The following is a 12,059-nucleotide window of genomic DNA, read 5'->3' as shown; positions in this document are numbered from 1 at the left end:
AACACGCCATTTGCCTTCCTTGTTGCTTATTGTAATGGCACACTAGATTTCTATGCTTTTTGCACGAGGACACACACATCTCTCGGAACACCAAGATTTGAAAGTTTCTCACCATGTAAAAAATATTCTGTTTTTCTATTCTTCCTATCAAAGTGAGCAACCTCACATTTCCCTACATTATACTCCATCTGGCAACTTACTGCACATTCTTTTAGTCTATCTGTATCCCTTTGCAGACTGTTTGTATTCTCCTCACAGTTTACTGCCCCACCTAACTTTGTATCATCATCAAACTTGGATACTTTGCAGTCGGTCCCTCCATCTAGGACATGAATATAGATTTTAAATAGCTGAGCCCCAACACTGATCCTTGTGGCACCCCACTACTAACAGCCTGCCAACCTGAAAATGATCCATTTATCCATATTCTCTGTTTTCTGTCCATTAACCAATTCTCTATCCATGCTATTATATGACCCCCAACCCCATGAGCCCTAATCTTCTGTAATACTCATTTATTAAACTGACGCCTTTTGGAAATCCAAATATACTATATCCGCTGCTTTTCCTTTACCTCCCCTGCTAGTTACATCCTCAATAAACTCTGATAAATTGGTCAAACACGATTTTCCATTCATAAAACCATGTTCCCTCTGTCTAATCATGTTATCATTTCCCAAGTGACTCGATACCACTTTCTTAACAATAAAGTCCAGCATATTCCCGATGACTGATGTCAGTGGCGATGTATTACTGGGAGTATCTGTCACTTTTCAATTGTACTGAGTGTGGGTCACTAACAGGAATGGAACAAATTGGTTCTGTTTTAAAATCATTGTTTCAGGTGACTGAGGTCACCCTCCTTTGAACAGCCTTTGTGTTTGGAATCTATGAGAAAGGGGAAGATTTTCACTGATGCTTGAGGAGGTTTTGAAATTATAACCTCAGACCGACGCCAACACACCGGATTTTGGTGATAAAATCCCTACCTTAATGTCTGGCCTCAGACATGGAGACTGACTGATCTGTAATTTCCGAACCCTTTTCCCTTTTCCTTTTTACAGTTAATTTATTGGCGATTGTGATCCTGTCTCGGCGAAAGTGCGGACTCTCCACCTGCACCACTCGTTACCTTGTGGCCATGGCAGTGGCGGATCTACTTGTCATTGTTACTCAGGTCATACTGAGGCGGATCAGATGGTATTATTTCCCAGATTCTTTCCTGGACATCACCCCTGTGTGTAGTGTAATCCTTGTGCTGTCCTGTTCGGCCACAGACTGTTCTGTCTGGTTCACCGTCACTTTCACCTTTGATCGATTTGTGGCCATTTGTTGCCAGAAGCTGAAAACAAAATATTGCACTGAGAAAACTGCGGTTGTAGTTCTAGCAACAAACTGCACGCTGCTCTGTTTAAAAAACATACCCTTCTACTTTACACGCGAACACAGAATGATAATTGACAGTGTACCGTGGTTCTGCAGAACAATCCCAAGGTATTTTACTGAGCCCGGATGGGTGGTATTTGATTGGTTTGATACGGTTTTAACCCCATTGCTCCCATTCACTTTAATTTTGCTGCTCAATGCTCTGACAGTCAGACACATTTTAGTGGCAAATCGAGTCCGTAAGGGACTGAGGGGTGAGAGCAAGGGAGAGAATCACAATGACCCAGAGATGGAGAGCAGAAGGAAGTCTGTGATTTTACTCTTTGCCATATCCGGCAGCTTCATAGTGCTGTGGTTAGCAAATGTTATAAATTTCTTATCTTATATAACTGCAGGAATAGATAATTCCACCAGCTCTTTATATAACCTTCGACAGGTCGGTTATATGCTGCAGAATTTAAGTTGTTGCACAAACACATTTATTTATGTGGTGACCCAGTCCAATTTCAGGGAGCAGTTCAAGAGCGCGGTGAAATATCCGGTTACCTCAATTATACAATTAATTAAGAGTCAGAACAACTGAGCGCCGCCCAGAGGCGGGTCCCAGTGTTTCCAGCCCAGGAATGTCATATTTCGGCACAGAATTCCTTCAACTGAATTACACATAGGATCGCTGGTGATCTGAAAATAAAACCAGCGGCGGGGCAAGCAATGTTTTTAGGACAGGGCACTAATTCTGACTGACAGTTCCAACATTGTCTTTTGGGACAGGACCACTAGTTTGTTGCATTCCATCTGAGCTCTTCTGTAAAGAGTCACTTCAGCTATTAAGTGCAGCGATTTACTTGCAGCTTGTGGACTAAGAGCCTCGTCAGTAAGTGGGCAGACGGAGCAGAGCTGCCGACCAGAGGATTACATTACATCGATTATACAGCTAAAAAATCGCCATTCGACACAACTATTCTGTGCTGGTGCCTATGCTCCACACGATTCTCCTCCCATTGCAACTACCTCACCTCAGCATTTCTTGATTTCTTTCTATTCCCTTTTCTCTCATGTACTCGTCTAATTGTCCTTTCATAACATCGAAGCTATTTGCCTCGACTACTTCCTGTGGTAGTGAAGTCCACATTCTAACCACTCTCTGAGAAATTAAATTGCTCCTTATTTATCTATTGCATTTATTAGTAACTACCTTGTATGTTTGGCCTCTAGGTAAGATTCTCCCACAAGTGCAAACGTTCTCTCCACATCCATTCTTAATTTTCCCACCTATCATTGGATTGTTATGTCCATGTAATAATAAAAAAGTTACATACATTACATGGATCATCAGTAAATTTGCCCACATTACACTCGGTCCCTTCATCCAAGTCATTAATATAGATTGTTATCAGCTGAGGCCTCAGCACTGATCCAGGTGGCACCCCACTTGTTTCAGTTAGCCAATCTGAAAATTACCCATTTATCCCGAATCTCTGTTTCCGATTAGTTAGCCAATCCTCTATCCATGCTAACATATTACCCCAAACCCCATGAGCTCTTATCTTGTGCAGTACCTTTTTATGTGGCACCTTATTGAATGCCGCCTGCAAATCTAAATACACGACATCTACTGGTTCCCCATTATACACCCTGCTCGATACATCCTCAAAGAACTCTAGCAAATTTGTCTAACATGACTTCCCTTTCAAAAAACCATGCTGAAGCTGCTTGACTGTATTATGATATTCTAAATGTCCTGCTACTACTTCCTTAATAATGGACTTCAACATTTTCCCAGTGACAGATGTTAGGCTAACTGGTCTATAGTTTCCTGCTTTCTGTCCCCCTCCTTGCTTGATTAGGGGTGCTACATTTGCAGTTTTCCAATCTGCTGGGATCTCTCTAGAATGCAGGGAATTTTCGTAGATTACAGCCAATGCATCCACTAGCTCTGCAATCACTTCCTTTAAGGCCGTAGGATGCAGGCCATCAGTCCAGGTGACTTGTCCACATTTAGTCACATAATTTTGCCTAGTACTTTTTCTCTCGAGTGTAGTGATAGTTTTAATCTCCCCCTCTCCCTATAGTCCTTCATTATTTATTATTATTGGGATGCTTTTAGAGTCTTCAACCTTGAAGACCGATACAACATATTTGTTCAAAGCCGCTGCCATTTCGCTGTTTCCCATTATTAATTATGCAGTCTCATCCTCTAAGGGACCAACTTTTACTTTGGTTAATCACTTCCTTTTTATATACCTGTAGAATCTCTTACTGGCTGTTTCTATATTTCTTGCTAGTTTACTCTCATAATCTATCTTCTCACTCTATTATTTTTTAAGTCGTCCTTTGCTGGTTTCTAAAAATGTCCCAGTCCTCCGGCCTATCACTAACACTCGCATCATTGCATGCCTTTGTTTTCAATGTGAAACCATCCTTAACTTCCTCAGTAAGACACGGATGGTTGATTCTTCTCTTAGAGTCTTTATTTATCTCTGCAATATATCTTTGCTGAATTTAATGAAATAGCCACTAAAATGCCTACCACTGCTTATCTACCATCTTACCGTTTAATCTATTGCCCCAGTCCAATTTAGCCGATTTTCAGCAACGGAACAAATTTTTATCATAGCGTCGACATATAATAATGCAAAAATTAATACTTAATAACAGCACGGTGTTAAAAGCAAAATCTCTTCCTTTCTGACCTTACTCTAGAATGAAATATTCAGGCAATCAGCAATTCTTCAAACGAACCTTCACGCTGCTTCTTTGCCTTTATCAGATTGCACTCTATTCCCAGGATAATCAGAGTTCCAAGCAAGATAAATGCAACGAGACACAAACGAATTGGGATTGAAGAAGATGTTAAGTAAGATCCTAGAAGATTATAGCAAGAGAGAATTTTAATGGGAAAATCTCCCCTTTTCCACGTCAAACACAAATACAGAGTCACTCTGTAATCATATCTAACCTTCGCCTGGCAAGTATGGAACAATCGTGATATTCTCATTCAGCATAGATTATCAGGGACAGACTCACTCTGCGATGAATGTAATCGCCCGAATATTGTCTGTGTCTTCACCGTAAAAAAACTTGAGTTCATCCAAAACACTGTTTCCTTTATCCTAACTCAGTCCATGACCCTTTCACCCCTGTGCTCGCTGACCTCCATTGGCTCCGGTTCAGACAACACCACAATTTTAAAACGTTATTTATTGATTTCAAGACCCTCCATGGACCTCACCCCCTCCCTATCTCTGTAACCTCCTCCAGTCCTCCAACTCTCATCCTCCTGTTCAAATCCACCGTGGACCTCGCCATGTCCCTATCTCTGTAACCTCCTCCAGCCGTACAATTTGCGTCCTCCTGTTCAAATCCCTCCATGTCCCTCGCCCCCTCCCCATCTCTATAACGTCCTCCAGCACGACAATTCTCGTCCTCCTGTTCAAATCTATCCATGGCCCCTCGCCCCCTCCTTATCTCTGTAAACTCCGCCAGCCCTACAATTCTCATCCTCCTGTTCAAATCCCTCCATGGACCTCGCCACCTCCCTATCTCTGTAACCTCCTGCAGCCCTACAATTCGCATCCTCCTGTTCAAATCCGTTCATGTCCCTCGCCCCCTCCCTATCTCTATAACCTCCTCCAGCAGTACAATTCTCATCATCCTGTTCAAATCTCTCCATGGCCCCTCGCCCACTCCCTATCTCTGTAACCTCCTCCAGCCTCTACAATTCTCGTCCTCCTGTTCAAATCCCTCCATAGCCCTCACCCCTCCATATCTCTGTAACCTCCTCCAGCCCCTACAATTCGCATCCTCCTGTTCAAATCCCTCCATGTCCCTCGCCCCTACCCTATCTCTATAACCTCCTCCAGCACTACAATTCTCATCCTCCTGTTCAAATCTCTCCATGGCCCCTCGCCACCTACCTATCTCTGTAACCTCCTATGGCCCTACAATACTCATCCTCCTGTTCTAATCCCTCCCTGGCCTTCGCCCCCTCCTCATCTCTATAACCTCCTCCAGCCCCTGCAATTCTCAATCTCGCCTTCAAATCCCTCCATGGACCTCGCGTCACCCTAGCATTGTAACCACCTCCTTCTTCCCTTCAACTATCCGATATCTGTGCCCAGCTCCAATTCTGACCTCTTTCACATCCTCGATTTTATTTGCTGCACCAATGGGGGGCCGTGCTTTCAGCTGCCTGTGCCCTAAGCTTTGGAATTCCCTCCATAAACCTCTCTGACTCTCTAGCACTCTCTCCTCATTTTTAGACGCTGGCTAAAACCTAGCTCTTTGACCAGGCTTTTGGTCATCTGCCCACGTTCTCCTTATAAGAACATAAGAACATAAGAAATAGGAGCAGGAGTAGGCCAATTGGCCCCTCGAGCCTGCTCCGCCATTCAATAAGATCATGGCTGATCTGATCCTAACCGCCAATCCACTATGACAGGACTATCTCCTGAATCTAACAGAATTAGACACACGAAAAAGGAGCAGGATCAGGCTACACGGCCCCTGGGCCCGCCCCACTACCCACAGGGCCATGACCTATCCGAACCTAGACTCATGTCCAAATTCCTACCCGCTCCCCGTAACCCTTAATTCCCTTTTCTACTCGGAAACTGTCTATTTCTGTTTTAAATTTATGTAATGATGTAGCTTCGACAGCTTTTTGGGGCAGCATATTCTATGGACCTACCACCCTATGAGTGAAGTAGTTCCTCCTCATCTCAGTTTTGAAAGAGCAGCCCCTTATTCTAAGACTATGCCCCCTAGTTCTAGTTTCACCCATCATCTGGAACATCCTGTTGGTCGGTATCATATTTTTTGATCATTGTTCTTGTCAAGCGCCTTTGCAAGTTTTATTAGTTTAAGGCGCTATATCAATACAAGTTGTTGTTGTTGTTGTTGTCCCTGTGGATATCTGAGTTATTGGATTCTTCTTATTTGTACTGGCTACCGCTTAAAATTGATTGATTTATTACTCGTTTGATTTAACCAATTGTTAAAATCAAATGCATGACAATGTACAGAGTGAAAGACATTCGAGCTAGATTGGCGGAAATTTCCAGCAGAACACATCGATGGCACACATTCGGCAAAAAGAGTAATCACGGCATGAGGAAGGATATGTTCTCAAAAATGCCAGTTTATTAAACTTGATTGCTACATCTGATGAACTGGAATCTCAGGCGGAATACAGTATGGATTGTGCGGAATGTTGTATGCGTTTATGTGTAAATTCCTATGTGTGTGAGTGTGAGAGTTTGTGCATGTGCGTGTGTGAGTGCATGTGGGTGTGAGTGTGTGCGTATATGTTTGTTTGTGTGTGTCTTTTTGTGAGTGTGTGAGTGTGTGCTTGTGAGTGAGTGCATGTGTGTGAGTGTGTGTGATTGATTGTGTGTGCATTCGTGTCTTTTTATGAAGGTGTTTGTGTGTGTGAGTGACTAGGTAAGTGAGAGTGTGTCTGTGTGTGTGTGGGAGTGTATATGTGCATCTGAGTGTGTTTGAGTATGTGCTTTATAATGTGTGTGAGTGCGTGTGAATCTGACAGTGTGTGAGTGAATGTAGGTGTATTTTGTGTGTTTGTAAAGATGTGTGTGTGAGTGTGTGTGACTGAGTGTCTGTGTGTGCCTGTGTGTGTGTATGTATTTCTGTGAATGTGTGTGCGTGTGACTGTGTGAGTGAGAGTGTGTCTGAGTGTGTCTGAGTGTGTGTGTATTTGATTGTGTTTGTGTGTCTGTTTTAGAATGTATGTGAGTGTATGTGAATCTGAGTTTGTGTGAGTGAATATGTGTGCATTTTTTGTGCGTAAGTGTGTGTGTGTGTGTATATGTGTGAGTGTATAAGTCTTTGTGGGTTTGCGTGTGTGTGTGTGTGTGTCTGTGTCCGATTTTCTGTTACAGAGAGCGTGTGTGTGTGCACGGGTGTGTGTGAGTGAGTGTGTGTATTGTGTGTGAGTGTCTAAGAGTGGGGATATGTGTGTGAGTGTGTGATTGTGTTTTGTGTGAGTTTGCCCATCTCGCCCTCTGCAATGAGAATAAACTGACCTTTACAAGGCAAAGCAGTGCCGTTCTATAATTTACCGTTACATTGTGGATACTATGGGGTAGGTTGTGAATATGATTGAAACATGCATAGGAGGACTCCAGCGGTAACTGTCGAAATAATTGCATTTTCACTAGATGGTTCTGAGTTAGGAATCATTTAGTGTAAACAGCGAGAGCGAGGAACATCTCAAAGATTGCGTTTAACTGGTGGTAATATTTAACTTGTATAATAACTGTAACATCTCCTTCAATGTTTTCTGTGTTAACTGGATAACTGCTATTTTGGTTTACGGCAAAATGTTCCAAGAGAAATTGCAGCAACAGCTGTCATAATAAATGCAGAAACAATATCCCAAAATCTCCTATGCCTGATTTTTGCACAGTTGTTCTGTGGGAGGGCGGTTCGCCTACACATACATTTAACAGCAATTTAATACACGCCCCTCTCAAGCACATTAGGAAAAAGCATCAAATAAACAGTAAAAATCTCAGCCCGGTGTGTTACTCGGAAAATCGCAACGACAGGATGAGGGAAATTCTTTCAATCCTGTAACACATCATATCACTAGATACCGCCGAAGGTAGTGGCAACAAAGTAATGTGTGACTGATTGATTCGTTAGTGGTTTCATTGATCGATTGCGTGTTTAACTACTTTAAACATACATTCCTTGATTCAGTGATAGATTCATTTATTCATTTATTCCTTCTTCAATCGATAAATTAAACACCTGATTCAGCCTCAATGGAAAATAAATAACTACAGTGAATGTGTGAATCTCACTCAACTCTTACAGTTATTTTTACCAGGTCACTCAGAGCCGATGATAGCTGTTTTCCCTCCACAATCCCCTTATATAGACAGATGTATTTTCCTCCTTTGGCGTGATCTATATTCCTGATGGTGAAGGTGACAGAATTGCTCCCTATAGCCGCAGGCTGGACATCCAAGTAATTTGCTTCTCCTTGCCTGTATCAGAAGAATGCGAAGCCAGGAATGTCTCGGGATTTGTACAGTTATCGGTAACATTTCCACCATTCACAGCAACACTGGAATCCGCTGATATAGTTGGTTTGGGTAGATCTGTAGTTCGAAAGGAACAAACATTGACAATCGATTCAGAATGCAGTACTGACTTATTTTTGCAATCCAAAGTATTAATGGTCTACAATTGGGTATACAGAGCATAATTTCAAAGTATGCAGATCACACAGACGTCGCAAATATAGCGAGTAGTGAGAATGATAGTAAAACACATGAGCTGGCATAGTCAGGCTGTTGAAATGGGGAGAAACAATGCTGATTAAATTTAACACAGAGAAGTGTGATGTGAAGAACTTTGGTCGGAAGAATGAGGAGAGACAATATAAACTACAAGGTATAATTTTAACCGGGATGGAGGAAGCAAGAGACCTGACGTCTATGTAAACATGTCTTTGAAGGTGGCGGGAATGATTGAGACGGCTGTTAATAGCTCTATCAATCGAGTAACAGAGAATGCAATTAAGGACGTTCTGCTCAACCTTTATACCACACATGTTATGTCCCAGCAGGAGTATTGTGTCTAATTCAGAGCGTCGCACATTAGGAAGGCTTTTAAAGCTAAGGCTAAGGGACTATTTGGACAGTTTTTTCAGAGCCGACACAGGCACGACAGACCGAATGGCCTCCTTCTGTGCTGCATCGTTTTATAATTCTCTGATTAATGGTGTTGCTGACAGTAAGGTGTCAGCTTGTGTGTCCAGGATTAATGGTTACAGACAAGAGCTGACTGCAGAGACCCTCTCTGTGAAGATTAAACAATGTTATGTTGAAAGATGGGTGATATTTTTATATACCAGTAGAGCTTTGAATATGTCTATTAAAAGTCTCTGCTCCCTTTCACTCACCTAGTAGAGTGACTGTCATTTCGAACCACCCACTATTGACAGAGGCTCTATATTAGCATTGGTAACACCCTCCGTGGTTTGTGGTATTAACTGATTCGCTCTGATAAGTCGAGATGTAGGGGCAGAATTGGAAATCAGGAACACAGATCGTACAGTAAAAGCCACAGCCTGCAGAACATTGGTTATATTACACGTGGAGTACAGATATTCACTAATAAATTCCAGATGGTGGCGACATTGTGGATATCACATCTACTTGGCGTGTTTGAGGCAAATAGGGTGCATACATTTAAGGGGTCACTGGATAAACACATGAGGGAGAAGGGAATGGAGCAATATGCAGATAGGATGAGTTGAAGTAGTGTGGTAGCAGGGTCATGTGGAGTTTAAATACCGGCTTACACCAGCTGGGCCGAATGGTCTGTTTCTGTGAAGTAAATTTTTTTTCATACTGTGTAATGCAATAATGCTTCCTTTCCACAACAGTAAATGTCGAATTTTTAAACCATTCTTCAAATACTCTGTCAAGGGCTGAGCGCAGGGAGCCTCGCTGTGAAATATTAAAACTGATCATTGAAACCAGTTAGATTTATTGGTAAAATACAAAGATCGTTGAATAGAAATATTAAGAATATGTATTCCTCTTCACTTACCTGCTATAGTGATGGTCACTGCTTCACTGATCGGGGACCATAACCACCGGCTATTGATGGAGATTCTATATTGGCACTGATAATGCCCTCCTTGGTCTGTACCGGTACGCGGGAGTGTTCCAATGTTGCTCTTTGTGACGATTTGAGGATAGTTCAGCGTTTGATTACCTTTGTAAAAATAGGTTTGACCGTGATCCTCTCTGTTCACCGTGCAGGTAATGGTGGCCGTCTCTCCCTCTGAGTACACCCCAGTCAGCTGATCAAGTGAGATCCCTGGTGGTGTTAGCGGATCTGTGGTAAAATAAATGGAAAGAATAAATGAAATGGTTTTCTTCATTTTTCTTGTGCCATGAAGTTTGGTAACTCATTAAAGATTGTGATGTGTTAAAGGGAAATGTTAGCATCAGCAACTGAGATTCTACAAAAGGGGAACTGACTGTTGCTTAATGAAGTTGGACAGAAAATATACGAGCTGCGGAACCTGTTCCAAAATCTGTGCTGTTCATTGAAATGTCCTTCTGTGATAGCAGAAGAAGAAGGGTTGGTTTGAAATTCATATTTCTGCTAATGTATTCGAGCCATAACCTGATTAAACTGAGTGAACAACTCCTATAAACTGTGTGGATTTTCATTTCACATAAAGGAGTTCAGTGTTGCTGGGCTCTGGATTGTGGGCTTCGCTGTCAAGGCCGGCATTTAGTGCTCAACCCCAGTTGCCCTTGAGAACTGGTGGTCGGCCTTCTTCTTAAACCCACTTGTGTTCCCACAATGCTGTTTGTTACGTACTTTGAGCACTTTGACCCAGTGACGATGAAGGATCGCCACATATATTCCCAAGTCAGCATGATGCGTGACTTGCAGGTGGAACTAGGAGATGATGCTCTTCAGATGCAACTGCTGCCATCGTCCCTTTTGATGATGGTGGTCGAGGGTTTTCGTGCTGCATTCGAAATGCAATCCATTCAGGGATATGGAATCCTAAAATGTACTTAAGTGAAAATATTTCGCATATCAGGATGATTTTGTAAATCGCGTTCTGCAATTTCGGTTATCTGACTGAGAATCAGTAATATGACATGACCAGACAGTCTGGTGGTGCCTCGTGGAGTTAACAGTCTGGCCAGATGAAATCATTTGCCACTAAATATTCCACTGTGGTAGTTCCAGAGGTGTAGGGAGTAAAATTGGAAATCAGAGACATAGATTGCTTGATGATAACAGACAGTCTGCAGTTCCCCTGTCAGAAGACCTGGTCTTCACATCACAAATTATCGGGTCTCTCAGCTCCATAACACAGCATTACCTCAGTACTGAGTTACAGGGGCAATCATAATCTATCATCATAGTGCACTCTATTCAATTCAATGGAGGGTATAATTGGGCGGAGTTTAAAACGGGAGGCTGATCCCTATCCACTTCTTTCCCACCTGGAGGATGTGGTTAGATTTACCCTCCATGTTTCGCCGTGGACTGTGAGCTCATGTTTTTCCTCGTGGTTGAATTCACAAAATTCAGATGCAATGGAGTATAAATTCGTCTTGTATAGTAACCCAAAACAGGCGACATTGTCAGCCCGTTTTACACATGGCCAGATTTCCATTCCCATTGCCTACAATGGAATCAGAAATCCGGTGGGTATGAATCGCGCGGACGATATGCTTTATCTCATTTTGCGCTACCTCCCGTGATGAATTACATCCCCTTATCTCCAGTAACGCGCTTTGCTGCTAATAGGTTCACAAAGGGTGATTGCAGGGTCCAGTTTTACAGGGATCCTGTCAAGAGTTGAGAAATAAGATTAAAACCTAACCCCACTATTTATGAAAGGAGGGAGAGAGAAAGCGGGGAACTGCAGGCCTGTGAACCTGACATCAGTAGTAGGGAAAATGTTAGAATCTATTATTGAAGAATTGATAACTGAACACTTACAAAATAATAATAGGATTGGGCAGAATCAACACGGATTTATGAAAGGGAAATCAGGTTTGACAAATCTGTTAGAGTTTATTGAGGTTTTAACTAACAGTATAGATAAGGGGGAATCAGTGTATGTGGTATATTTGGACTTTCCGAAGGCATTCGATAATGTG

The 12,059-nt window shown here is 42.4% G+C and overlaps 1 pseudogene; it reads right to left on the bottom strand.

The window, feature by feature from the left end:
• Positions 1 to 4,099: 4,099 nt before the first annotated feature.
• Positions 4,100 to 12,059, bottom strand: part of LOC147085685 (Fc receptor-like protein 5) — a 45,385-nt pseudogene continuing 37,425 nt past the window's right edge.

This window comes from Somniosus microcephalus, unplaced genomic scaffold, assembly GCF_052327205.1.
Source record: "Somniosus microcephalus isolate GS21.2 unplaced genomic scaffold, FLI_Smic_1.0 unresolved_chr8, whole genome shotgun sequence".
Taxonomy (NCBI): Eukaryota; Metazoa; Chordata; class Chondrichthyes; order Squaliformes; family Somniosidae; genus Somniosus; species Somniosus microcephalus.
This window is presented reverse-complemented; position numbering and strand designations above follow the sequence as displayed.